The 27,879-nt window shown below is 43.5% G+C and overlaps 1 long non-coding RNA gene across 3 annotated transcripts in view; it reads right to left on the reverse strand.

The window, feature by feature from the left end:
• LOC142436288 (uncharacterized) overlaps window positions 1-8,534 on the reverse strand; it is a 66,556-nt gene extending 58,022 nt beyond the window's left edge. For all 3 annotated transcript variants that reach the window (XR_012781851.1, XR_012781853.1, XR_012781852.1), the window contains exons 1-2: window positions 8,403-8,534; window positions 8,066-8,108 (exon numbers count right to left, since the gene is read on the reverse strand). This is a non-coding gene — a long non-coding RNA (uncharacterized LOC142436288). The remainder of the gene's footprint in view (window positions 1-8,065; window positions 8,109-8,402) is intronic.
• Window positions 8,535-27,879: the final 19,345 nt, after the last annotated feature.

Consider the following 27,879-nt stretch of genomic DNA (forward strand, 5'->3'; position numbering starts at 1 on the left):
TACTTTTAATCTCTTCTTTTTACCCTAATAATCATTCCCCCTCTTTCAGGACGGTTTGACTCCTGAGCTGGCTCCGACAGCCCCTCCTTGATCAAAATTCTTAATCTAAAGCTTGAGTAAATTTTAACTCCTTCCAGAAAAAAAATTGGTTGGTGTATAGAAAAAAGACCAAAGGAAGAAGCACACCGGCCAGTGCGATCACGAGGTGCCAAAGGGACCAGATATAAGGCATCATGCAAAAAAAAAAAAGATATAAGTGTGTGTATGTATGTGTATTTATGTGTATATGTATATATGTATGCGTATATATATATTATATTAAATGAAGGGGGAAGTGCAGAGTGGAGACCCAAGGCCCAAGTGTCGGCCAATGGAGATCCCCTCATAGAGGGGCTTAGGAAAGGAGATGGGTTAATTAGGGTGTGAGGTAGTATCGATGAAGAACACAGCTTTCCCCCAGATCCTGGATGCTTCCTCCCCCCAACTACCATGATCCGAATTCTACCTTGCAGGGCTGGATAGGACAGAGGCTGTGCACTGGTACATGTGAGGGTTGGAGATACAGGGAATCCAGGGTGGATGATACCTCCAGGACCAAGGGCGTGAGGGACGATGCTGGGAGAGTGGAGGGTGAGTGGGTTGGAAAGGGGGAACTGATTACAAGGAGCCACATGTGACCTCTTCCCTGGGAGAGGGACAGCAGAGAAGGGGGGAAGGGAGACCCCGAATAGGGCAAGATATGACAAAATAATGAGGTATAAATTACCAAGGGCATATGAGGGAGGGGGGAAAAGGGAGGGAGGGGGGGAAAAAAAAAGAGGACCTGATGCAAGGGGCTTAAGTGAAGAGCAAATGCCTTGAGAATGATTGGGACAGGGAATGTATGGGTGTGCTTTATACAATTGATATATGTATATGTATGGATTGTGGTAAGAGTTGTTGGAGTCCCTAATAAAATGTAAAAGAAGAAAAGAGGAGAAAAAAATGATTAGGGCAAAGACTGTACAGATGTGCTTTATACAATTGATGTATGTATATGTATGAACTGTGAAAAGAATTGTATCAGCCCCAATAATTTGTTAAAAAATAAAAAATAAAAAAAAAAATAAAAAAAAAAACCAAACAAACAAATATCCTGAATACTGAAAGTATAACAGTCAAGAGATCAATCATTGCATTAGATAAATCTGCTGAACAATGCCTCTTTAGAGTATTGAAAGGAAAAGATATTACCTGGAGGACTGGTTTCACCTGACCAAAGCAGGCTATTGTCAATTGACTCTTGTGCATTTGAAAGATGAACAAAGGAAGGCTGAAGAAGAATGAATATATTAGAATTGTAGTTCTGGACAAGAATGTCCCACATACCATGGACATGCAAAGGACAAACAAGTCTGTTTTGGAAGATGTAATGTCAGAGTGCTACTTAGAGGCAAGGATGGTGAGAGTTCATATTATATACTTTGGACATATATCAGAAAAGATCATTCCTCGAAAAGGATATTTTGTTTGGTAAAGATGACGGGCAGTGAAAAACATGAATCCCACTACCAAATGGATTAACAAAGTGACTGCGACAAATGGTTCACCAAACCCGAAGAATGATATTCCTGCTCAAATTGCCTAATGCACAGAGAGGACCATAGGGCCATCCCAATCACAAGACACGGCATCCCTTAATGACCCACAGCGCTATGAGGGACAACACTGTGGCACACTGTGGGAAATGTGCTCGATCTGACTTCACCACACTGGGGCAAAACTCTAAGGGCATGCAACAGAGCAGCAAGAGGAGCAAAGCAATGAAGTGCCCGGGAAATACAAAAAAACAGACTGAGTGGCCAAGGCATGGTACCACATCAGACTCAACCAACAGTAAAATACTCCTAATGATCAACGAACAAACCTGGAATGATTCTTAAGTCTTTTCTCTTTTTTTCCGGTGGTTGCTTCCTTTTTTGTTGTTGTTATTTTGCTCTGTCTTGTTTCTGTGCTTATTATTGTCTCTGCATGTCTATCTAGATAAGATTGGCAGGATAAACACACCAGAGGAGACAACAATGGGGCTGATGGTTCTGGGGGGGGGGGATAAAGGAAACAGGGAAGTGGGGGAAAGGAAGTGGCTGTAAGCCTGGGGTCAAGGGCACAACAAGTGATCTAAAATCGACGTTGAGGAGAGTGTAGGATTCCTGGTAGGGCGTGATCAAGGGCAATGTAATGAGAGGAATTACTGAAAACTGATGAAGGCCAAACATGATAGTGGGACAAGAGGAAAGTAAAAGGAAATAGAGGAAAGAAGTAGGAGACAAAGGGCATTTATAGAGTTCTAAATACAGTCATTTACATATGTACACATATATATGACAAAAGGGTAACATATCTATGTAAATATATTTAAATTTTAAGTATAAAAGTAGCAGATAGACATTGGACCTCTACCCCAGTACTCTCTCAATGAAAGAAGACTTTGTTCTAATAACCTGGCATTCCATGATGCTCAGCTTCCTGACACAATCGATTAAGACAAAATGGTGCAGAAGCAAATATGGTGAAGAAAGTTGATGCTTCCTGGCTATCAAAAGATATAGCTTCTGGGGTCCTAAAGGCCATCAAACTGAGAAGCTACAAAGTCCTCATGGAAGAAGCACACAAGCCTGTGTGATCATGAGGTGTCAATAGGATCAGGAATCTGGCATCAGAGACACAGAACAAAAAATCCTATCAATTTGAAAGAGGGGTAGTGTGGAGTGAGACCCAAAGTCCATCTGTAGGCAATTGGACACCCCCTTACAGTAGGGTGTGTTACACAGAAACAAAACCAGGACACTTGTGAATATATATAGATATATGCATACATACATCTATTACATATACAATATATAATCATTATATATAAAACCATTATATATAATCATTATATATTATTATATATTCTATATAATGGATAGACATATAAAGCACAAAAGAATATAGCAGCTAATTTGTTCACACAGCTGTCCAGAGTGCTCAGTTCAACTCACTTCCGTGAAACATTTAATATACTGGAAGTCCTTCAACTCATGAGGGCCACTGGGTCCAAGGTCAAGGAAGCAGACAGGTGAGTCTTATGTACGGCAATGCAGGCAGTCTGGACACAGGCAGCAAACAAAGGGCAGATCATCAACAAAGAGCAAGAAGATAGGATCCAACAGTCCCAAGCTCAAGTGATGCATACATCAGCAACATGATGAAGCACTTCTCAAAGGAACCTCAAGCTCTAGCGACATGATCCACAGGTTGTTAGGCCAACACTTAGTGTAGCTCACAAGTTGTGGCAGAGAACTAGCAGGCGCACCCTGATCTGATGAGAAGAGTGCAAGAGAGAGAGAGGCACGGTTTGCCTAGCCATTTATCTCTTTGCCCTCCAATCAAACTGCAACATTATTTATACCATGTTCCTATGAGCCAGGTTGGCACAATAAACTAACCTATCAGAATGGGTCACAAGGATGAGCCAGTTAGGGTTCAGTATAACACCTATGAAACATACAACTTTTCTCTAGTTGTTTAGTGCTCCCCCCACCCCACAATCATGACCCCAAATCTACTGTACGAAACTGGCTAGACCAGAGAATGCACATGGGTACCGAAAAGAGCTAGAAACACAGGGAATCAAGGGCAGATAAACCCATCAGGACCAATAATCAGAGTGGCAATACCAGGAGAGTAAGGGGTAGGTGAGGGGTGAAAGGGGAAATGAACACAATGATCTACATATAACCCCTTCTCAGGGGGATGGACAACAGAAAAGTGGGTGAAGGGAGACTTCAGACAGTATAAGACACGAAAAAGCAATAAAAAATTATAATTTATCAGGGCTTCATGAGGGAAGAATAAAATGAGCTGATACAGCGCTCAAGTAGAAAGAAAATGTTTTGAAAGTGATGATAGCAACATGTACAAATGTGTGTAACACAATTGATATATGCATGGATTGTAATACAAGCTGTACAAGCCCATGATAAAATGAGTTAAAATAAATAAATTTTTTAAAAACATGCGTTCATCCTCAATTATGAGGATGGCACAGGAGAGTGCAATGTTTTGTTCTGTTGTGCAATGGGTCCCAGTGAGATGGCACTGACTCAATGACAGCTGATATGACAACAGTCTCAGAAACCACAAATATACACCCAGCGCAAACACAAAGACATTAGTGTGTTATGTTTACAAAAGATATTATTTCTCTCATGAAAAAAAGGGAAAAGGTTTCTTCAGTTAAAAAAAGTTGGAACAAACAAGGTGACAACAAAATCACTGAGGCATTTCCACCCCTCATTAGTCCATTCTTTTGGTGAGCTGAAGGCAGTTCTCTAAGGGCCTCACAGCATGCCAGGTGGCAGAGTACTTTCAGGAACATGGGCTCTAGTCTAAAACAACACACTCACTAAGTGGTGAGCAGCTATTTGTCTGTCTAGGAAACTGTAAATCATGCAGTCCTGTACACTGAGGGTTCAGCTGGAAGTTCAGAGGATCCAGCAGAGCAAGAGACTGACAATAATTACTCACTGGATTGCAGGATGCTTAGAAGGTCTATAATCAATTGAATCAAAATAAAATTTCTTGAGAAACTTCCAGCCTAACTGTAAGATAGATGAAAACTAAAAATTCTGGCAGCTAGAGTATTCACATAAGATTAATAAGCACTTTTTTACTGTTTTGTTGCTTAAGTTCAACTTATTGGGTTCCAACATAACAATAGTTTTTAGAGCACTTAGTAACATTTTCTATGAGACAAGAAATAACCTGATACCCATGTCAGATGACGATATTTTAAGAAAAATATAGACGAGTGTTGATAATGGATCTGAATGAAAAAGTTATTTTTAAAATAGGAAACTGAGTCAGACAATATATTAAAATAAGCATGCATCAAGATTAATTCTAATTCATCCCAGAATTGATTTAACACAAGAAAATGAACACTCAAATATGCCTAGTGATGGGGGAAAAGTCAATTATCTAAATTGACACAGAATGAATAATAAACAAAGTAAAAAGCTTTTCATGTTAAAAAAAAAACAACTACAAATCTAACATGAAATAGGTAAAACTCAATATGCTAATATACATTCTTGTAAAAAAAACTTTGAAAATGTCACATGTAAGAGAAAGAGAAAAAAGTTCACCCCATCGCAGAATCAGGATAAACATACATATCCATTTTCACCACTCATATTAAAAATGATACTAGCTAGATTGATCAGAAAAAAAGAATTAATAAAAAGAAGAAAATGACTTCCAAAAAGAAGAAAAGAAAATTCCTTATTCATCATAAATTGAAGATGTCATGTAAAAAAGTTGCCAATTGAAGGCAAACAAGCGGCCATCTAGCTCGGAAACAACAAAGCCCACAGAGAAGTGCGCAACCTAAGCGAATACAAGGTGTTGAACGGACCAGGTGGCAGACACCAAGAACAAAAACCATCATTGTGTGATCACCTTCCTCTAATCTCTGGGGGATGGGCAATGGGAAGGTGGGTGAGGGGAGAGGCCTGGAAGTATAAGATAACATAATAATTTATAAACTATTAAGGGTTCATGGGGGAGGGGAGAGCGGGGAGGGAAGGGAAGGGATAAAAAGGAAAACGAGCTGATTCCAGGAACCCAAGTGGAAGGAGAATTTTGAGAATAACGAGGGCAACTAATGTATAAGGGTGCTTTACTCAATTGATATATTTATGCATTGTGATAAGGGTTGTATGAGCCCCAATAAAAAGATTTATTCAATTTTTTAAAAGTTGCCAAATAGGTCATAAATACTATATATAGGTAGTAAATGTTAAAATGTTCTAGGCAACATTTCAACACACAAAAATACTTGGTACTTAAATCCCTAATGATAAACTGCTAATCTCCAACTCCCAAACCATTAACCCTTACATATTAAGATGCTGACCATCTTTCAAACACACCTATACCCTTCTAAAACACAAGAGGAGGAGGAGGTGATGCTGTTTGCCAGAGAGCAGGGAGAGCCGGCCAGCCTGCCTGCAGGGCTAAAATGGGCAAAAGCAGTACTAGGAGATTTATATATGCAGTTAGCAGGTAGCACACATTTTGCCCTAACAAAACTACTGGTAAACATCCTTAGTTGTTATCAAAAAGGATACTACAAAAACATGTGTATGGTACACACACATGCACTTATGTACACACCAAAATCACATAAATAATGAAATTGAAAATATATTTTTGTGTGTGTGAAACATTTTGAAACAATGATAAGATCTACAAAAATAAAATGGGATCCAACTCAACTATTCAAGTTTGTGAGACAGGTGGGAAAGCCTGGGGACCCCAGGGTGGGAGAGTGCCGACAGCGGGCCAGGGATCCAAACGGCATGCTGACACACAAGTGCACAATGTGAGCATCTCCAACCCATTTTCCTAACAGGACCTCCTCATTGACCACCTAGGTAGTGTCGAGAAAAACAAGTCCCCACTCAGTGGCTGGCCTACACACCTTTTCCAGCATGTGGCTGCCCGGGGTTCAAGGCTAGGGGCGATCAGGGAGTGTGGAGGCAGCTCCAATCATTCCCTCTCACCTCCTTCCTCTCTCCTGTCCTCCCTCCTCTACTCCTGCCCCTCACCCCTCCACCCCCATCTTACAAGGAAGATTAGATCAAATCATCCGACATTGAAGGATTAAAAAGTGACATCACTATGAACACTTGGCCACCACAAGCCAGTTATCCCTGTGGTAACTTTTCCAACACTTCCTGCTGAAACCCCAACAGGTCAGAGGGATCTAGAGGTCCTTCTTTCATGGTCTAAATTCCTACTAAAAATCAAGATCCAGTGAGCTTCAACAATTTCTGCTCCAGGGGAGGTTTCTGTCCTCCCTCAACTCGCCTTAGGACACCTACATTACCTTTACCAGGTGTACCGTCCCAGTCAAACAACCCACCTGACCCTGCTAAGTCCCTGCCTGCTCCAGGGAGGAGTCCCAAGGAGGCTGCAGCTAAGGCTCAAAGGGAGCACAGCAAGAAATGCCAATGCAGCGGCAAGGAGACCTACTGTGTGTTATGTGCACAAGATGCTCCAGTAGGTCCACTCAGACTCCAGTATCTCGTTCAGGGCCATGAGCGTTGTGCACTCGTTGATCAAAGACACCTTTGGGCACATCGCCGACCAGGCATCTCAACTGGCACATTCCAAACTACTCCACCATCACAGCCTGCGACATCCTGGTGACCATGAGCCTGCTGCTGCCTGGACAGCTGGCAGAGGCGCCTTGGCCAAGGGCCCCAGGGCCAACGCCCACTACACCAGCCCCAAATAAATTGTCCTTCAGCCTCACAACATTCAAACGCCAAGGGCCCATTTCAGGGTCACTTCCAGTTTCATCCCCCAAATAGAGGTTGAACACCTTAACATTACCTTGTTTTTGGTTCCTTTGTTTCAGTTTGGTTTTTGATTCTTCTGTGCATAGTTTAGTTAGATTACTTTTGTGATGGAGAGCATCTTTCTTTCTTTTTAACATGTTTTGGGGCACTTAATCCACATATCCCACATAATCCCACAATTCAGCCATCTTAAGCATTCCACAATCATTACCACAATCGATTTCACATCGTCTATTTTCCCACTATGATTAAATCGCCTTTAAGCAGACTTATTAGTCACCTTCGGTTGTAGTGTTCAGTCCCCTCAATCCTTCATTCTTACTCCCCAAGTCCCCTCACCCTCCCCAACTCCGCCAGCGACCCACCCCGACCCCACCCAGGCATCCTTACAGACACTCGCATGTTATTTCATCTCTAGGCATCCACTCCTTTTGTGCTTCACAAACTGAACCCAACAGAAACAATAAAGAATAGAAAGGAAATGAAATGGGAATGATTTTAAAAACCTTAGTAATATATAGATAGAAATAAAAACAAAGAGTAAGAAGAAAGGGCGGCCACCAATATTTTAAAGCCAGGGAAGACGTTTCTGTCACGGACCAGCAAGAGATCTTGCGCCTAGAACAGACTCTGGTCGGGTCCAGAGAGAGGTCAGCAGAACAAGATCCCGGGCTCACCTTTGAGCTGAGGAGGCGCAAGGAGTCTCGGGAGGAGGCATCACTGTGCGGAAGGAAACAAGGGAGGGGGGTTAGGAGACCCGCAAAGAGAGAATCAGGGAACCCCGAAGCCCCAAACCCCAGCCGGGATCCCCTTTCTCCAACAGGGACTCCCACCATGAACCACAACCAATCTGAAAGCAGGGAAATAGGACCGGCCTTGGGGACACCCGCCCACCTCTCACCAAGAGAAGCGCTGGCAGGGTTCCTGGGGGAGAGAAAGGGCGCTTGCACCCTAGTCAGCTGGACTAAAACAGCCTCCGCCCACATACATGTCCCGGAGCCCAGAGCCTCCCACCTGGGAGCGCCGGCAACAGGGTGCTCAGGCTGTGGGCGCTTCTCTGGCACCCCAAGCAGAGCACCAACAGTGGAATCCTTGCAGTGAGTTGCAGTTCAGAATAAGACACCGCCACTTCCGGCCCTGTCTGGGCGTGACCCGGGGTGGGAGGAGCTGGCGGGGTCAGAGAGGGGTAGGGGTCTGCCTTCACTTCCTCTCAAGGCAGCTCTTTCCCCGCCCATTTCTGCTGAGATGCCAGCACAGGCGCCTGGTGAGGGGGTGGGCGGGGCCTGGCCGGCTTGGGGCGGGGCTCGGGGAGGAGCCAGAGAGGAGAGAGGCGGTCCACGCCAAAGGGCCCACACCTGTGGCTGAAACTCCAGCGGCAAAGACTCAGATAACAATGGCTGAGGCACCAGTAATTTGGCCCTTTGCAGAGGGAGTGCATGGGTGACATGGTTGAGATAGAACCATGTACGTTGGGTGTGGATGTGTATCCTCCTAACAAACTGGAAACACCCAACCCCCCAACTCTGCCAAAGTGTTAATGGGGCTGAAGCAAGAACTGAGGGTCCCTGCTTAACATATGAGTTCAAACAGTTACTGTACCATGGGCTCAGAAGATAAAGGGGGGCCTGGCCTCTATCACTTTCTGTTTATAAGGACAGGACTCCCTCATATGCAAATTATCTTTCAGGCACTAGGGTACAATTTCACCCTTGGGGTGGGAAAACTATCAGTTCTCTTCAGACAGGGCTGTGGGTCTCTTGGGAAACAGAGCTGTGGTCTAAAGATGCTATTGCTGTGTGTTCTGCTGTGCCTGTGACAGTTCCCCAAGGTGAGAGATTCAGATATCCGACCTGGGTCTATGGAGATAGTTGTGACTGACATGGAATTTTCTTTTTTTAATTTGCAGGCGTCCTGTCCCAGGTGCAGCTTCAGGAGTCGGGTCCAGGACTGGTGAAGCTGTCCCCGAAGCTGTCCCTCACCTGCATTGTCTCTGGTTTCTCCATAACAAGCAGTGGTTACTGTTGGAGCTGGATCCGCCAGACCTCGGGGAAGGGGCTGCAGTGGATGGGGTGCATAGATTATGGTGGTAATACAGGTTATAACCCGTCCTTCCAAAGCCGACTCTCCATCACCAGAGACACATCGAAGAATCAGTTCTCCCGGCAGCTGAGCTCCGTGACCGCTGAGGACACGGCTACGTATTACTGTGCAAGGAACACAGTGAGGGGAAGTCAGTGTGAGCCCAGACACAAACCTCCCCTGCAGGGAAGACACTGGGCAGCAGGGGGCGCAGAGAAACCAGCCTTAGACAGGCACAGATGGATGACAGGGAGGATTTCCTGTTGGAATTAGGGCTTTCTCACTTAACTCTTAGCCTCCCCTGGCACAGGTTTTCATTTTGCCATCTTTTTATCTATTTTACATTGGGATGCAAAGTTCAATGTCAGTAGTTTGAAATCACCAGCTCCTCCAAGCGAGAAAGATGAGGCTGTTTGCTCCTCCAAAAGATTAACAGTGTCTGACACCCTACGGAGCAGTTCTACTCTGTCCTAGAATCACTGTGATTCGGGATTCAACGGTGCCAATGGCTTATAGTTATCGAATTTCTGAATTTGCATCTTGTTTTGTTTATTTATGTCCATTAATTTGTTTTCTGTGTATTCTGCATTGTGTTTAATCATACTTCATATTATTATCAGGAATTGTTCTATTTTTTAAAATTGTTCTATTTTTTCCATCATCCTGGTCTCCACAAAACTTCATATATCGTATTCTCATTTTAATTATATCATCCTTTTCTGTGACATCTTTTATATTATTTTAAAAATCTTTCTTAACATGTTAATGGTTTTCCTTTTAAATATATTTTTCCTGATTGTGCTTCAATTTACAAGGTTCTTTTATAAAAATAACCTTATTCTCCCTTCCAGTTGAATTACTCCCCTTCTTGTGTACTGCACACATATAACTGTTGATTTCTGTTAAACCAGTGTCGGAAGTCACTGACAAAAGCTCAGCTCACACACAGGCTCTGTGTGCAACAGTAGTTTGCTCACAGAGAAGAGACAGAGCCGGCTCACCATCAGAGTAGGCAGCAGTCCTCACAGCCAGTGGTTTCACTCTGTGGCCAGTGCAGGGAGGGAGGTTTGCAAGCATCCCTCCTTTGTGCTGCAGTTGAAGAACAGCAAACATAGAGAAATAAGGCTGTGCTGTGAGCTGAAATCTCCTTGAAGGCAGGGAGTAGGTGTTTTTTGTTGTTTCTTGCTGTATTCAATATCATGCATATGACAAGCAGTTTGCGTGTTCAGCATGAGCCACAGGGCGTGTTGCAGGACACCAACTACTAAAGAGTGCTTTTGGATCCAGAATATCCTGAGAAAGGCAGTCAACTGACAAGATCCTCACATTCCAGTAGCCAGACTGACACATCCGAAGCACACCTAGGTCTGTTATGGATTCCGAGGAAGGGCTGCTGACTGCACTTGGACTGCCTGCTTCCTCAATTTAAATTCTTATTGGAGTTTATCTCATGTATTTTGTCATTGGGGGATAGCATTCTTGAATTTCAGCGATATGTTTTTCTTTTTGATGGTAGATGAAAGCCAGAATTGATTAACATAAAGAGACAGCAAGTAGAATAGGGGTTTCTGGGACTACAGTGGAGTGGTGGTGGTGGTGGAATAAAGGGAGATGGTGCCACTAGTTGAGAAAGGAAGATGATGTTTTCAAGCTAATTGGGGTAGCAGTTGTATAATACTGCTTGATGCACTTGAACTACGGATGGATATGACAACTGCATTTGCTCCCAATAAAACAGTTTTGGAGGAAAAGTGAGACAATAAATAAAATATTAAATAAAGAATATTTATTCCATTGCTAACACTTTTTATAAATTCAAATTTCTGGCTTATATCATAATCTCTTTTCTGATTGAATATTTTAGCTAGTCTTTTGAAATGTTGTACCAGCAACACTCTCCATCAGTTTCTAATTGTGAGTAAAAAATGAAAACTATGTCATATTCTGTTATTTTTATCATATATGTGCTACAAAATAATATTTTCAACATTCTTCTCATACATAATTCAATGGAGAGGTACATAGTTTATTGTGCCAACCTGGCCGATAAACACTTATGGGGTCAATTGAAGGGCCGAGGGATAAATGGCTTGGTGAGCCTCGCCTTTCTAGTTCTAGGGTCACTTGTTTTCTGATGGTCAGACAAGGGTGCAGCTGCCTTAGACAGTTCCCTGCTTCATCTGGCAAGGCTCACTTCCTGCAAGAACATCCCTTAAGAGAAGCTGCATGGACCTACCCCCATGAAGCCCTGAGTGCTAGAACAGCTGAGGGGTGACCCTGCCTGTGCTGAGATGCTTACACATTCTCTTACTTGGCTTTCTTCCTGCCATCGGCCTCATTGTGCATGTTTTGTGAGATGGAAGAAGACTTTGTGGATTGGTGTTGGGCATATGGGCTAATGTTGGAGTTGTGGGCTTGGGTACCACTGAGTTAGGATGTTTTCTTGATGTGCACTTAACCTTTATATAAAACTCTCTTATACATATGAGTTTCTGTGGATCATTTATCTAATGTACCCAGATTAACACAAATGGCATTAGATTATTATTGTGTTCAACAATTACCAACAGCTGCAAAATTCCCTCCCAAACGCATCACAGAAACCCATAAAAAGAATTCTCACTTGACAATTTCTTCCTTAACATGGAATAAATAACTCTATAACTCTCTTGCTTGAATTACTTTGAATAGAAATCTGCTTTAAGTATGGTTCCTATTTCTGTGGACAGAATGAACCCTAACCTCTGTTTAATACTTTGATTGTCTTTCAGGCAAATGTCTTTCTTGATTGATATTTTATTGTGGCATATATCTCATAACAATATCTATATAAATATCTACATGAATCGATCTCACTTCATTTCACTGCAAACAATTCAGAGTGTTCGCAACTTGTATCATTCTCTATGGCCCAAGCTTTTCACGGTGAGTGAGAGTCAGTGTGAGTCCAGACAGAAAACCAGTCTCAGGGAGAAAGCAGACTTGCATGGATGCTAAGGACCCACCAGCTCTGGACCAAGAGAAGATAGAAGTGAAGACAGGAGTCTGGGTAAGGACTGCAGTGCCTGGTCAGCTAGAACTGCTGTGCTGACCACTATGGTAGCTCTACTGCCCATGGCAGGAAACCTGCAGAGACAACTCCAGGTAATACTCCTGACCAAGAGTCTGAAAGCTCAGTACCAGAAAAGAATGTTGCTGAGGTACCCACAGTTGTGGAAGACAGTGTAAGTCCAGGAAACGCCTCTCGCTGTTAGCAGGCGCCTCTCAAAATACACTGAGCCCAATGCCCACCCTCGGTAATAACTCATGAGAGGATAAATGCACTTTTTCTTATTTCTGTGGTTTCTTTTAACCACACAATAACCATATTGTTAGGAAACCTTTTATTCCAACTCTAAATCTAGAAGATAGGGTTAAAGTATTTTTACTCCTTTCTAAATATTCTGAAATATCATAGGGCCAAGGAGCTTTATGGATGACATACTCTAGTTTCCCTATGTGTTCAGATGTATGGAAAGATTCAGGTAGGCCTGGTCTTGTTACCTAAATATCGTGAGGATAGAGATTGTCTTTAATTTCAATAGAACATCTGGGTATTTTGATGGAAATGACATAAAGCTACATTAAACATGAAATCTGCACAGATGTTTGTATGATTGCTAGAGTGAAGACCTCAGGGAGAAGACTGTATTCTCCCATGGCTGTCAGGGTAGCCAGCGCCTCACAAATCATCCCAGGTCTGGTAGGCACAATTGTACAGTGATAATAATTAAAGATTATAGTAAACTCATAGAGAAATACAGGCGATAGAAGAAAGAGTAAAATGATGGAATCAGACAAATTTCATGTTAGCATGCTCACCGTAGCCCCGCTCGGTGATTCCCATAGAGATGGGAGACCTGAGGGCAGGAGAGTGAGGGGAAGGAGAACAAGGGGAGAGGGGACATGGAAGCGAGGACCGCAGAGGAGAGCACCACGGGAGAGAGATTCTTTATTTCTAACCAAGATTTATATACCTTTGAGGGTGTGCAAGCCCCCTAATTTCAGGTAAAGACACACATCACAGGGAGGGGTCATACTATAGGTAATACAGTAATGAGAGGATGAAAATCTAGGGGTATACAGGCAATAGGAAGGGGAGGGATTGGGGTATACCTGTGCCAAGATGGACGGATCTCAGATTCAGGATGGCAGCCTAACTTTGGATGTCACTGAGCAGGTTTGACCACTTCTCTGGCTCTCCATGGAAACAATTACCTCCCACAATACGCTGGCAAATAGCCTCTAATGTTTGGCATATTTTTAGGGAAGACAAAGCTGGGGAAAAGTCTTTTTAGATTACACACTTGGACACCACCATTCTGCCCTTTCCACCTTTTTACATACAACCGCACCTCCCACATGCAAATACCTAATATGCATTCAGATGAAACCACAGCATACATGTACTTAAAGTCATATGCCTTCTCACCCTGGAGAGCATTCCTTTATCATGAATCTCAGCCACATGAACATGAATTGTGTATGGCTTTTCTTGTTTCTGGTGGCAACTCTGGGAGGTGAGTGCTTCAGAGATTCGTACATGAAGTCTGAGATTACAGCATTTGAGCACACGACTCACTGTGTTTGTCTTTATACCCAGGTATCCTGGCCAAGGTGCAATTATGAGTCAGGTCTTGGACTGGTGAAGCCCTCACAGACCCTGTCTCTCACCTGTACTGTCTCTGGATTCTCTTTAACCAGCTATGGTGTGTACTGGATCTGCCAGGCCCCAGGAAAAGGACTGGAGTGAGTTGGTGATATACGGGGTGATGGGAGCACAGACTATAATCCAGCTCTCCAGGCCCAAGTCAGCATCACCTGGGCACCTCCAAGAGCCAAGTTTATTTAAAACTGAGCTCTGTGAATCCTGAGGACACAGCCGTGTATTACTGTGCTAGAGACACAGTGATGGGAAGTCAGTGTGAGCCCAGACACAAACCTTAGTACATCAGGTCATGGTTTAAGCAGATGCAAGAGACTAGGTCAGTGATGCTTTCCTCTCAGAAGCTGTGGTTCCCTCGCCTTGTCAGCACCTCTCTAGGGAGCATTGTGCAGAGTGTGATTCTAGGGAATCTCCAGGCATCTGACCATACTTCTTTTTATAGGGATGGCCTTTATTTACCATCTACCCAAAGGCAGACTTCACAACAATATGTACTCAGATCTCAGTTTACAATTCAGGACACTAACTAGTGCCATTTGTTGTCAAGTTAAAAATATTAAAAGAAAACCAAACCCAAACCCACTGCCATTATTTCAATGCCAATTTATAGTGAGTTTCTGATTTTTACTGATGTAGAATCCCCTGTCTTTCTTCCATGGAGTGGCTAGTAGTTGCAAACTGGTGAATGCAAATCTTAGCACAATGCATAACCACTATGCCACCAAAACTCCTTATAAAAATATTAATGCAGTATAAAATTCTTATGTGAGCCTCAAATTTTCTCCAATCCATCAGCTGCATGTCCAATATTTTCCTTCCAGTGAATACTCACAAATATATGTTTATGTAATAATTTTAACTTACAATAACCTGCATAATATTTTGTTAGGGATCTTTAAGTTGGCTTAAGTTCACAGTGATCACATGAACAACAGTGAGGTGGTTAGTTTATTGTGCAATGTAGCGGATAAACACGTGGTTTTAATTGAAGGGCAGAGTGCTAAATGGCTCGGTGAGCCTCATCTTTCTAGTTCTCGGGTCTCTTGTTTTCTGATGGTTGGACCAAGGTGCAGCTGCCTTAGTCAGTTCCCTGCTTCAGCTGGCAAGGGTTACTTCCTGCAAGACATCCCTGAGAATAAGCCACATGAACCCACCCCAATGCACCCTAGATACTGGAGCAGCCATGTTGAGACCTCTGCCAGAGCTGAGATGCTTACACATTAATTGACTCAGCTTTCCTCCTGCAGTCGGTGTCAATACATGTATTTTTGAGATGGAAATGGACTTTGTGGATTGGTGTTGAACGTATGGGCTAATGTTGGACTTGTGGGCCTGGGCAGCACCGGTTGGGGATGTTTTCTTGATGTGCACTTGCCTTTATATAAAACTCTCTTATACATATGAGTTTCTTTGGATTTGTTTCTCTAAAGTACCCAGACTAATACAAACAGGATGAAATACTGCCCGAAAGTGCGCCATCCTTACAATCATCCCTCTCTTTGGACTCATCATTGCAGCCTTAGGACAATCAGTCCCATTGAAAGTCTCTCACATTTTCATTGACATTCTACTTTACCAAGTACAAGATCATTCTCTGGGTTCTGGTTCTCCTTAATGTCATGCCCAAATAAGTGAGTTACAATCTTATTTGAATGATTACAAGAATTAAACAAGATGTGTTTACTCCAAGACAGACCTGCTTGTCCTTCAGGCAGCCCATGACAGATTTAATATTATTCTCTAACACCATGTGCTATTCTGGGTATACTAGAGAAACAAATCCAGGGAGAAACTCACATGTGTGTAAGAAAGAGTTTTATATCAAAGAGTATTTGTATATTAAGAAAACATCCCAGCTTAGATCAAGTCCATAAGTCCAATATTAGCCCCTATGTCTGATATCAGTCTATAAATTCTTCTTCAGATTCATGAAACACATGCAATGATGTAGATCACAGGCCGGTGGGTGGAAAGTCTTGTGGTTCTTATGGTGATGGAAGCATCTCAGCACTGTCATGGGTCTGCACATGGCCCCTCCAGTTCCAGGGCTCTAGCTGCATCAGTGTAGCTCCATGTGGCTTTGTAAACAGGAATGTCTCAACAAGAAGAGATGCTATCTGGGTCTGGCTTCCAGGGAGATATTCATCTCCTTTGCACCTACAAATGAAGTCATCAAGCTGAGATCTCATTGACAGGCTAGACTCCATCCCTTCCCAAGTTGACAAGAGATGATGAAACTGCCACAACATAACCCAAATGCATCAATTCCTTGATATGTCTTATGGGGTATTTGGCCATTACAGGAGTCACTCTTAGTTTTCACAATTCTGGGAGGTGTTTCTGGCACTGAAGACGGTGCCCAGGGTTACTACTAAAATCACACAATGCATTGGACAGAATCCCATATTAAACACTCAAGGAACAAATAATAGTAATAGTATTGACCTAGAAGAACTCTACATAATGTCTTAAGACCAGTCAACATACACATAAATATTCACCTGTAGGAAGTAAAAGTAGATACATGTAAATTATATGTAGTAGAACCTGGACCACGAAACTATGTGGGCATGATTAAATGCTCAACTTCTAGCCAAAAGGTTGGCAGTTCAAAACCACATGGTGACTCAGTTGGTTAAAGACCTGATAAGGTTATCCCATCATTATTACAGAAAAGAAAATCCTTTCAGAGAGTTCTCTTTCATGTAGGGTCACTAAGAGTCTTTATGTTCCTGCACCCAAACAACCTTGGATGCTTAATGTTCTATAAATACGAAGACAAGACTTTTGCAACCAATATTTAACCAAGGCAAAATGAAATTCCACATAAGAACAATTATAAAGAGTGTAGTCTGTTACATATTTCCTTTTGCTACGGAAAATAAAACATATATCCTTTCCCCAGCACTGTCATTCAACTTTGGAAGAATATTGTGTCTTTTCATTTAATTTTGATGATGTTAAGTGCCACAGAATCAATTTCAAATCTCAGTGATTCAACGCAAAACAGAACTGAATAATGCCTAGTTCAGCACCATTATCACAATAAATATGTTTGAGCCCATTGTTACAGCCACTGTGTCAGTCCATCACCTTCTTCTTTACTGATCCCCTTTATCATTGATGATGTCTTTCTCAATGGACTGGTGTCATGATAACATGTTCAAGTACATGGAACTAAGTCTCACCATCCTTCATTCTAAGGAACTCCCAGGCTATGTTTCCCTCACAAGAGATCTGCTTGTTATATTGATAGCCCAGTCCATGGTACTTTCAACATTCTTTTCCAAAAGGTAAGTGAATGGCCATAAATTTGGTTATGGACCCCCTTATTCATAGTCCAGGGCTCATATTCATATAATAATATTGAAAGTATCACCACTTGGCTTCTCAAAGTGACATTTAAAAAGCCCTTAATATGGGCTTCTTAGTATAAAGATATACAGAGATGTGGTGATGTAATGGGATAAGTATTGGGTTGCTCACCACAAACCAGCCAACCATTCCTCCTAAGTAAGATGAGGTTGTCTTTTCCTGTTATTATTTACAGTCAGAGAATTTCTATGAGCAGCTTTAATCAATCTTATAAGGTTCCCATGATTCAGGACAGGTGCACTCGCAGTGGGTTTAGTTTTTGAGGAAGAGATCATTCATTTCCTAGCTCAGTTGCGTGGTTTACTGATTTTCCCTCAGTGCAGAAGAATGTCTGGCGTGTTCATAGCTCTCAGAACTCAAATGAATAAATTAATGCACACACTAGTGGATGCATTTTTTCAAATCAAACAATACAAGGTACACTGGAACTCGGATAATTTTATGATTGCAAATATTAGGATCTGGGAGGGTATAAATTCAGTGTATGCCTGTGGGCCACCCCACTCTCATTGCTTACATATCACTGCCATACAACGTGCTTCAAGAACCAGCTCTGGAGAAGCTTCCATGTGGAGCTGTGAGCCCTGTCAATTAGCACACTCTTAATAGTCATCCTCTGACCCCCTGATAACAGCCAGTAACACTCATAAGCAAAAGCCTGGTGTGGTTTATTATTTAAATGATATGAACACCCACCCCACCCTCAAGATTCCCCTCTGGAACCAGCAGAATTCCAGAGCCTGCTGTACCAGGGAGACTCTGATACAGAAAGGTCTGCTTGCATTCTTTTTCTCATTTTGATGGTACTGTGTCTCCCATCGTGTCAGTGGCAGGGAGATACAGTAGGTCACAGCAGTTTTAATGACAGGTGGGATATTTAATACTTGTTTTGTAAGTCTCCTTGTGTCCCGTCCAAAGTGAAGCTGCAGGAGTCAGACCATGAGGTGGTGAGGGCATCACAGACCCTCACGCACACTTGCACCATCACTGGGGACTCAGGCTCCAGAAGCAGCGCTATTTGGGAGCAGATCAGGCAGCCCTGGGAGAGGCCCTGGGTGGATAGGAAGGAGCTTCTACAGGTAAGAGTGGTTTAGCGAATACACACCATCCTTCAGAGATCATCTATTCATCAACCCAGACACATCCAAGAACCAGTTCTCCCTGCACCTGAGCACTGTGACCGTGGAGGACCCGGCTGCGTATGACTGTGCAAGAAGACACAGTGAGGGAAAGTTAATGTGAGTTCCCATATAAACCACCCTGCAGCACAGGGTTGGGGTTGAACTGAAGGGAATTCAGGGTAATGGGTGTGCTCAGGCCCAAAAAGCACAGGCCCAGGATCCAGGAGTAGGTGCAAGTGAGAGCACAAATAGGATGGTCTGCTGTGGTTTTTAGTTTATTTTGTTCAAACAAAATTTGGATTTTAGCAACAGATTTAGTAGGAATTCCAGTAGGAACCATTCTATTTTCTCTTAATGTAAAAGAAAACGAAGATGAAGCAGAAGTAGTTGAATTAGTAGAACAACAACAAGAAAGGGATTGCTGTAAAGCTTTAGAAAGGAAATAGTAGCATAAGGTAAAACGTTGTGGAAAGGGAAAACAAATATATTCCATGAAATAAGTGCTAAAAAGTGGTCAGGTGGAAAGCTGGAAAAACCAGGGGTAGAGAGTAGGGTTAGCCTCATTGGAGTTCACAATGACTGCTCTTCACTATAGTTTGCTGGGTCATTCAAGCCTGTGTCCTCAGGTTTCAATCCATTAATTTGCAAGGGGAAACTGTTTTCAAATCTCTCTTGAGTGGTTCATCTGCCTTTCCTTTATGAAGCATATTATGATTTGTGACCATTGGACTTATGTAGAAATAAATTCTTTTCAGCCTCTTCCCTAAAAACTGGTTGATTTATATTTAGAAAAATCAAATCAAGTGAGTCCATTCTGGGAGCTGTTTCCAGAGGAGAGTACCTTAGGAATTCAGACATGAGAGTGGGGAGATGCTCCTCTTGAACACATGGCTAACTGTGATTGTCCTTGTTACCTTGGGTCTATCTCAGGTGCAACGCTAGAGGCTGGACCCCAAACATACAATTCACATCTGTCCAGTCACTTAAGACTGATATAAACCCTATAGAGCACTGGTTCTCAACTTGGAGGGTCGATACCCCTTTGAAGGTCGAACTACTCAAGGTAATTAGTTTATTGTGCCTACCTGGCCGATAAACACATGTGGGATTGTTTGAAGGGCCGAGGGATAAATGACTCGGTGAGCCTTGCCTTTCTAGTTCCCAAGTCTCTTGCGTTGTGATGGTCGGACCAGGGTGCAGCGGCCTTGGCCAGTTCTCTGCTTAAGCTGACAAGGTTCACTTCCTGCAAGACATCCCCAAGGAGAAGTCGCATGGACCTACCCCAATACAGCCCTGGAGCAGCCGTGGCAGACCCCTTCCAGCACTGAGATGTTTACATGTTCTCTGATTTGGCTTTCCTCCAGTCATTGTGTGTATTTTGTGAGGTGGAGGAGGACTTAATGGATTGGTGTCAGACATGAGGGTTAATCTTGGACTTGTGGGCTTGGGTACCACTGGGTTGGTATATTTTCTCGATGTGTACTTAACCTTTATATAAAACTCTCTCTGATACACGAGTTTCTTTGGATTTGTTTCTCTAAAATACCCAGACAAACACCGTTTTGCAGGGATCGCCTAAGACCATCAGAAAACACATATTTCTGATGGTCTTAGGAACCAAGACACCAATCCTCTATCTGTCTCCAGGCAGATCCTCCCACATGCAAAAAACACCCACATATGAGTAACTGGCGTAATGATATCATAACTCCAACCCAATCACATACACCCCGTACAAATGCAAGTGTGTGTGACAGGGTTAGTGCCATAATGTGCTTTTGCTTACCAGTAACACATGTGTAGAGAGCAGCTACTTTGTAGAGAGCAGCTGCTGTGTTGAAAGTATCTAGTCTGTTAAAAGCAGCTACTGGGTTGGAAGCAGCAATACTGGAAGTAAAACAACACTTCATGAATTATAATTACAGGGTAAATGTAAAATCATGTACTGTGAAATCAACTACTGCAAAAATATGTAAACATCTGAACCATGGGAACTTAATTTGGACGCTGAATTGGAAACTCACAAGGGCAGTTCTACCCTGTCCTATAAGCATCCCTCTGAGTCCATATTGACTCGATCGCAGTGATTGATTTTTTTGTTTGCTTGTTTTATTTTTTTGACAATTCATGATTTATCCATGGGGGCAGAAAACCTCACATGAAAGCAGGTGTAGTAGTTACATAATTTCATATTCCCCTGATAAATTAGTCTAGGGGTGAAGGTTAGCCTGTCATTCATGTCACAGCTCCATGATGCTTCCTGGTGGGCTTGACCTTCTCATGAGAATTCTGGGAACTTCCACTCTTTCTCCCTGGAAGTTGGCCAACTTCTTTCTCTATGCTTCACCTTCACACTGTTCAGAGAGCCAAAAGAGCCGCATAGAGACCTGAGCCAGCACTAAGAAAGTCTACCGCCATTGGATACACAAGAATTTTCAGCCACCGACCTGTGATCCTTCTGCATTCAGCATCATTGCATGTGGTGCATGAGTCTGAAGAGGAATATATGGACTAGTATTGGAGTAATGGGCTAATATCAGACTTATGGACTTGGTCTGGACTGGGCTGAGATGTTTTCTTGATATCCAATTACTCTTTGATATAAAGCTCTTTCGTATACATTATGAATGTCCCTGGATTTGTTTCTCTAGCCTACCCAGTCGAACAGGGCAGGTATTTCAAGAGAAGTCCCCTTTTCTTTGCAAAATCTAGTCTCTGTTTCCCAAGATTTAAAGATATGGCGAGTCCATCAGAACTGGCAACATAAATCAGTTTAATTCAGTAAATATTTGCTGATAAGTGACTTTTTTTTTGATTCCTTATAAAGTTAGGCGACAGTTTTCCATCGTCTGTGGAATGATCTCACCAAATTGGGAAATGTAACAATATTGAAATTCTTGTATCTCCATTTTCAGCCAGCAACTTTGGAATCTGACTCGAACTTTCATAATGAAATTATCTAGTATAACAGCCATAAAAGAAGCATAGTCTTTATGGATGCAAATTAATAGGGACATGCTTCACTTTGATCTGTCCCATAAGCACTTGTTGTGAGAGACCAAACAGAGTTACTTGGAGGAATTAAATTTAAATTCCAGACCTCGCAATTTGGAAGAGTCTCTACAAATATTCTGCCCATGCACTTGAAACCATTGGATTGATAGAACCTCTGGTGAGTGATAAATTAAATTAGCAGAGTGGGGAAATCATGATATGCATAATTGAATCGAACTGTCATGTTTAACTGCCCCAATAGCATTCAAGCAAAATAAAACAAGATAAAAGTACAAACTCCAACTCTAAGGACAGTCAAGTTTAACAACTCCCCTCCCCCTTCTCCCATCACGTTTTAGTGCTCCCGCTTGTTTTATATTTAAATTTTGTTACTCTGACATAAAATTTACCTAGAGCATTTGATGGCAGCTACTTCTTTTTTCCTAAAGGCAGTCTTCATACATGACAATGCTTTGGGGAGCAGAATGGCCCTTCACCTCAAAGGTCATTAGTTTCGGTTCTTGCGTCAGCACCATTAACACCGTGGCAGGGTTGAATGGCTGGATGGTTCATGTTAGTGAGGAGGATGCCCCATCTGGGGAATCTGATCACAAGCTTACACAGTCCACGTACGTTGTACATCGTTTTATGTCTCCCATGCACACTCTCGGTGCTGGGAGAAAGTACCGTTTCTGCCCTCAGGTGACTTGGCCATCATTATCAAAGTCTGAGGGCCCATTGTTGCGGGAGGACTATCACTGGCTCCTCCCCGCGCCGCCCCAGGCCCCGCCTCTGGCCCCGCCCTCAGCCTAAACAGCACTCTGGTTCTTCCCTTCCCCAGACACCTGGGTGTGTGCATCCAAGCCAATGGTCCGGTCCAGAACCGCCTCAAAGGTGAAGTGAAGGCAGAGACCAACCCCGCCGGCTCCTCCTAACCCGGGTGCTCAGAGATGGGGTGGAAGTGGCGATGTCCCAGCCGGAAGTGTGGCTTATTGGGCGCGTCCTAGCGTCCTACTTACTGTGCGCTGCATGTGGTGCGAGAGAACCTCCTGGTACCTTAGTTCTGCGTAGTAGCCAGCGCTCCCAGGTGAGGGGCGCTCTTTCCCAAGCATGTGCGTGTGGGCAGCAGCCAGTTTGGGGTACCCTGGTGCACACAGAAGTCCTGCTGGGGTGTAAGCGACCTTTCTCTTCTCCTCACCTTCCCCAGGGGACGCTCCTCTCCTGGTGAGAGGTGAGCTGGTGTCCCATCCCCCAACTTTTGGATTGGTTGGGGTTCTTGGTGGAAATCCCTGTTGGAGAAAGGTAATCCCAGGCTGGGGGTCTTGTCTTCGAGGTTCCCAGGTTCGTTGCCTTGTGGGTTTCTGCTCACCCCCCTTTTCATTGTTTCCATACATCGATACCTTCTCCCAGAGACTCCTTGCACCTCATCAGCTCAACGGTGAGCCCTGGGGTCTGTTGTTTCTCTCACTACGAAGAAGAGCACGCGTCTCCAGAAGCTAGTGGCTGCAGCTGGTGCGCAAAACATTAGGGCTTCCTCCGGAGGTTTGCTAAGACTTGTCACCTGTGCGGTACCTTCTTCTGAAGCAGGGCCGGGGGAGAACCCAAGGTCCAGTTCTAGAAACTCCCTGGCTCTTAGTGCCAGCTGTTGTGTGGCCGCAGGGAGCCTCAGCCTTGTGGGTGTAGAAGTGGTATTCCAGTGCAGCCACCATGCACTGAAACTGATTGGCATTCCCAGGTTGCTGGGCTAAGCCCTTCCAGGACTGGGGCCTCAAGGAGATGGCCCAGTTCGGTGGCTCTTAGTGGACACCTTGGCAGCTGGCAGGAGAAGAAGAGACACGCCCTGCCCTAGAAAGATTGGGTTCAGTGACCTGGAACTCAGTCAAAGGGAGACCCAGTATTTTGGGGAAAAGCTTATAGGTCTCTAGAAGGGCCAGAACCCTTCTAGGGTTCGTTGGAAGCCTTTACTAAGGAAAGCATAGGTTTCTTATGTTTACAAAGCTTCCTCCATCTATCTTGCCACCCAGCTGTGTTGTCAGTCTGTGGAAGCTGGCAGCCAGTCCATTGGAGTTATCCAGACCACCCACAAAGATGTGGGGGAACCCTCCTATCAAAAAGAGTACAGATATCCCAAAGACTTACACACTCAAATTGAGCCTGGATTGGATTGGGCTCCTTCTACCCTCCTGCTGCTCTGGCCTCTTTTGCTCTCACCTCTTCTCTCTACCTGTAAGGCTGGCTCTCCCTCCCACTTAGATTCTTTCTGCAGGTTCTGCAGCAGACATTAGAGCTGTTTAACCCCTTCCTCACCAATTCTACTGTAGTTCGTTCATGTTCTCTTATGTAATAGTGGGTCTCATGGATTTTACACATTTTAATTTAGCTAATCCTCTGGTTTTAGACGAAGGGCCAGCTCTAACCTTTCTTACCTAACTATTCTAAACCCCTATGATTTCCTGTTCCCTACAAACCACACCTCCCTCAATAAGTCTATAAATTAAAGGTCTCACTCTGTCTCTTATCTCTGTAAAACCTGAGATATGGTGGCCTGCACGGGGGAGGTGGGGGGCTGTCGAGGCTAGGACTGGAGCGGCACTTTCCTTTCCCTAGCCTCTAAAGTTCCCAGCAGCCTTCCTGGACCCCCTTCAAGCCAGTGAGCCTAACAGAGGGATCTCCACATCTTCAGCTAAAGACCCTCTGACAACACATTGGTGAGTGTTAAATCCAAAGCTCCCTACTTCAAGGTCATCTGCTCATTTTCTCTTGGCCTTTCTGAAAATGTCCACGTACCAGAAAGCTTTGCTCAGTCAGATTGTCTTCCCAGCCCCGGGGGCTTAGGTGGTAATTACCCAGTGTAAGGATGCTCTCCTGTTTTACTACCTCATATAACAGAGCTCACATTTTCACTCAGCATTTTAAAATGGGTTGTAAGAATGCTCAGTGTGTTAGTCCAGGTAGGCTAGAGAAATTCATAGAAAGTCGTGTGTATAAGAGGTTTATATAAAGAGAAATTGTACATTAACAAAGCATTCCCACCCAGTCCAGTTCAAGCCCATAAGTCTGATATTAGCCCATATGTCCGATACCAATCCATGAAGTCCCCTTCAGACGTAAGAAACACATGCAATGATGCTGAATGCAGGATAATCACAGGCCAGTGGGTAGAAAGTCTGGATTCAGTGGTGGTGTAAGCATCTCAGCATTGGCAGGGGTCTCCATGTGGCTTCTCTAGTTCCCAGGGCATGGGGTCTATCAGCATAGTATCATGTGTCTGGTCAGTAGAGCGTCTCTAAGAGAGTGAGCCGAGAAAGAGAGAGAGAAAGAGAGAGAGAGAGAGAGAGAGAGAGAGAGAGAGAGAGAGAGAGAGAGAGAGAGAGAGAGAGACTGTCTCCTGCCTCCAAGAAGGAAATTCCGGAATTCCAAAATTGTCAGGAGAAGGCCGTACCCACACAGGGGCCATTGGTTATATTTTGATTGGCAGGCTGGACTCCACCCCTTCAGTCTTAATCATCAAATTGTCAAATGTTTATATAACTACCACACTAAGCAATGGCATAAAATACTTCTAGTTTGTGTACTGGCAAACTTCAATTCACTCGGTCTTAAATCAGTTATTCATAGGGGAAAATTGATTTTCTCATGTAATAATGCATGACTGCAGTACAAATTGGACAACAATTCAAGATGGTCACCAGGTGGTATACTTGATTTTAAATTTTTTCAAGATCTCAATAATTTCTTTTTAATCTACAAAATATATTCTGATATTCCGTATATCCAAGTTTTCTCCTTTGTGCTCAACCTCATTTATTTCAGAATTGTTCCACTATGCAAGTCCTACTGGTTCAGGAGAATGTTCCTCTCTCAGACTAAGAATCAGTCTGTGATCCTTCTGTTCATGATATGCCGCCAATTTCAGTGCCTATTGTCTCTGACCAAACTGCAGCTGTGCCTTCTTTCTTCCCTCCCCTTTACAACCTCCTTCAGGTTTCTCCAACCCACAGGATGCTGCTACATTCTCCCAGTTGCCAGACTGTAACCCTATATCTCTTGCTATAGTGTCTCATTCTTCTTCAGCCTTCCTCCTCACCACCTCCTCCCACTCCTGCCTTGTTTCAACACCCTCCCACCACCTCTGAGCCCACACTCTGTAATCCAGTATCCCCTACCCTGTTACCTCATACACTTTCTACCCAAACTCCTCCCTTGTCCATACCATGATTGTCCAGTCCTCCCACCTCTCTGTCACCAGTTCCCCTCCAACCCTTGCCATGTTATAAGACATCTGACACCTGTCCCCTACTGCCAGCACCATCTCCACCTCTCATTCTTTTATGTCCAGCCCTCTCCAGCACAAAGACAGCTCCTTCAAATCCAAAGCATCCATGCTCAATCCTATCCCCCCTCAGTACCCTCTGTGATGTTGCAGGAGCAGAGAGGCTAGTAAAAATTCAGATCCCTTTTTTGTTAAATTATTTTTCAGGCTTAGGAAAACATCTTAGATGCTATACATTGGACCCAGACACTTACATTAAAGAATTTAAATATCGGCTTTGCAGATGCTGCTGCTTGAATTTTTAGGGTTTCTGGTCCAGCCACGGTCACCCCTACTGTGTTTTTCGACATAGCTGTCAATGGTGAGCCCCTCGGCTGCATCTCTTTCAAGCTGTTTGCAGACAAGTTTCAAAGACAGCAGAAAACTTCCGCACTCTGAGTACTGAGGGGAAAGGCTTTGGTTATAAAGGCTCCTTCTTTCACAGGCGCATTCCAGAGTTCATTTGCCAGGGTGGTGATTTCACATGCCATAATGGCACTGGTGCAAGTCCATCTATAGAGAGAAATTTGAAGATGAGAACTTCATCCTGAAGCACACAAGTCCTGGCACCCTGTCTATGCAAATACTGGGCCCACTACGAACGGTTCCCAGTCAGTTATCTGTCCCGCAAAGACTGAGTGGTTGGATGGTCTGGTGAAAGAAGGCATGAATATTGTGGAAGCCATGGATCGTTTTGGTTCCACGAATGGCAAAACCAGCAAGAAAATCACCATTGCTGACTGTGGACAACTCTAATTAAATTTGATCTGAATTTTCATGTTTTATCTTAAGCACCAGACCATTCCTTTTGTAGCTTGAGAAATCACCCTTCTGTTCCCAATGTGCTTGCAGTATCGTTTAATCTTGTGCTCTCCCTCCAGTTACTCAGGTTTCCTACTTTCCTTATTTCTCCTGTGTCCAGCTGGAAAGCAGAGTTAAGTTTATGATTATGAAATAAAAGATAAACAATAAAATAATTTAAATATGTCACTCAGTCATATGATCTTACCTGCCATGACATCCATATGATTTTAACAACTACCTTGACCCCTGAAGATCGGGAGAGAATCTGGATAGCTGCACAATGAGAGCTGATGAAGGGTATGCCCAGACTGGGTTAAGCCCGTGGACTTCAAGGCAGTTCCCAAGCACAACCCTAATTAGAATTATCAGATGATCATGAGCACCCAATTCTTCAAAATGATATGATTTTCATCTCATTGAGGGCTTGCCAAAAGCCTCAAATAAAGCAGCCAATTATGACAAAATTAGGGAAATCATTTAGGAACCAAATGAAAATTCTGCCAAATTTCTGTCACATCATCTTCCAGAAGGTTTAAATACATGAAAGTAGACCCTACTACACCAAAAGGGATCATTGTACGTCACTCAAATTTCATCTCACAATCAGCTCCAGACATTAAAAGAAACCTTAAAAAGTTAGACTGTGACCCCAGACTTCACAGCAAGATCGCAGTGCAGCATTCAAAGTTTTCAACAGTAGCGAGGATCAGGAAAAGTTATATAAGCTATCAAGACTTAAGGTTAAATTTCAAATGTTAGCAAGTGCCATCCAGGACCGAGTGGGTGTATCTAAACTAGTTATTGGGCCGCCCACGAGTTAACCATGAGCACCCTGCTTCAGATGCTCCCACTCGGGGCCATGGGCAAATGTATGTCCTAATTTGTTACCTCCAAGAAAGTAATGTCCATAGTATGAACAGAAAGGTTGCTGGGGAAATGACTGCCCCACTGAACACAAAGTGTGTGGTACAGTTTATTCCACTACACCTCCGGAGCAACCTGCTCAAGATGCCTCAGTAGAAGAGCTGCTTGGCTTGGCCTTGGAGGATTGATGGTACCCAGGGTATAAGGCCCCACTGAAGATCACCCACCTCAAGTCCA

Source organism: Tenrec ecaudatus, unplaced genomic scaffold (assembly GCF_050624435.1).
Source record: "Tenrec ecaudatus isolate mTenEca1 unplaced genomic scaffold, mTenEca1.hap1 Scaffold_1967, whole genome shotgun sequence".
Taxonomy (NCBI): domain Eukaryota; kingdom Metazoa; phylum Chordata; class Mammalia; order Afrosoricida; family Tenrecidae; genus Tenrec; species Tenrec ecaudatus.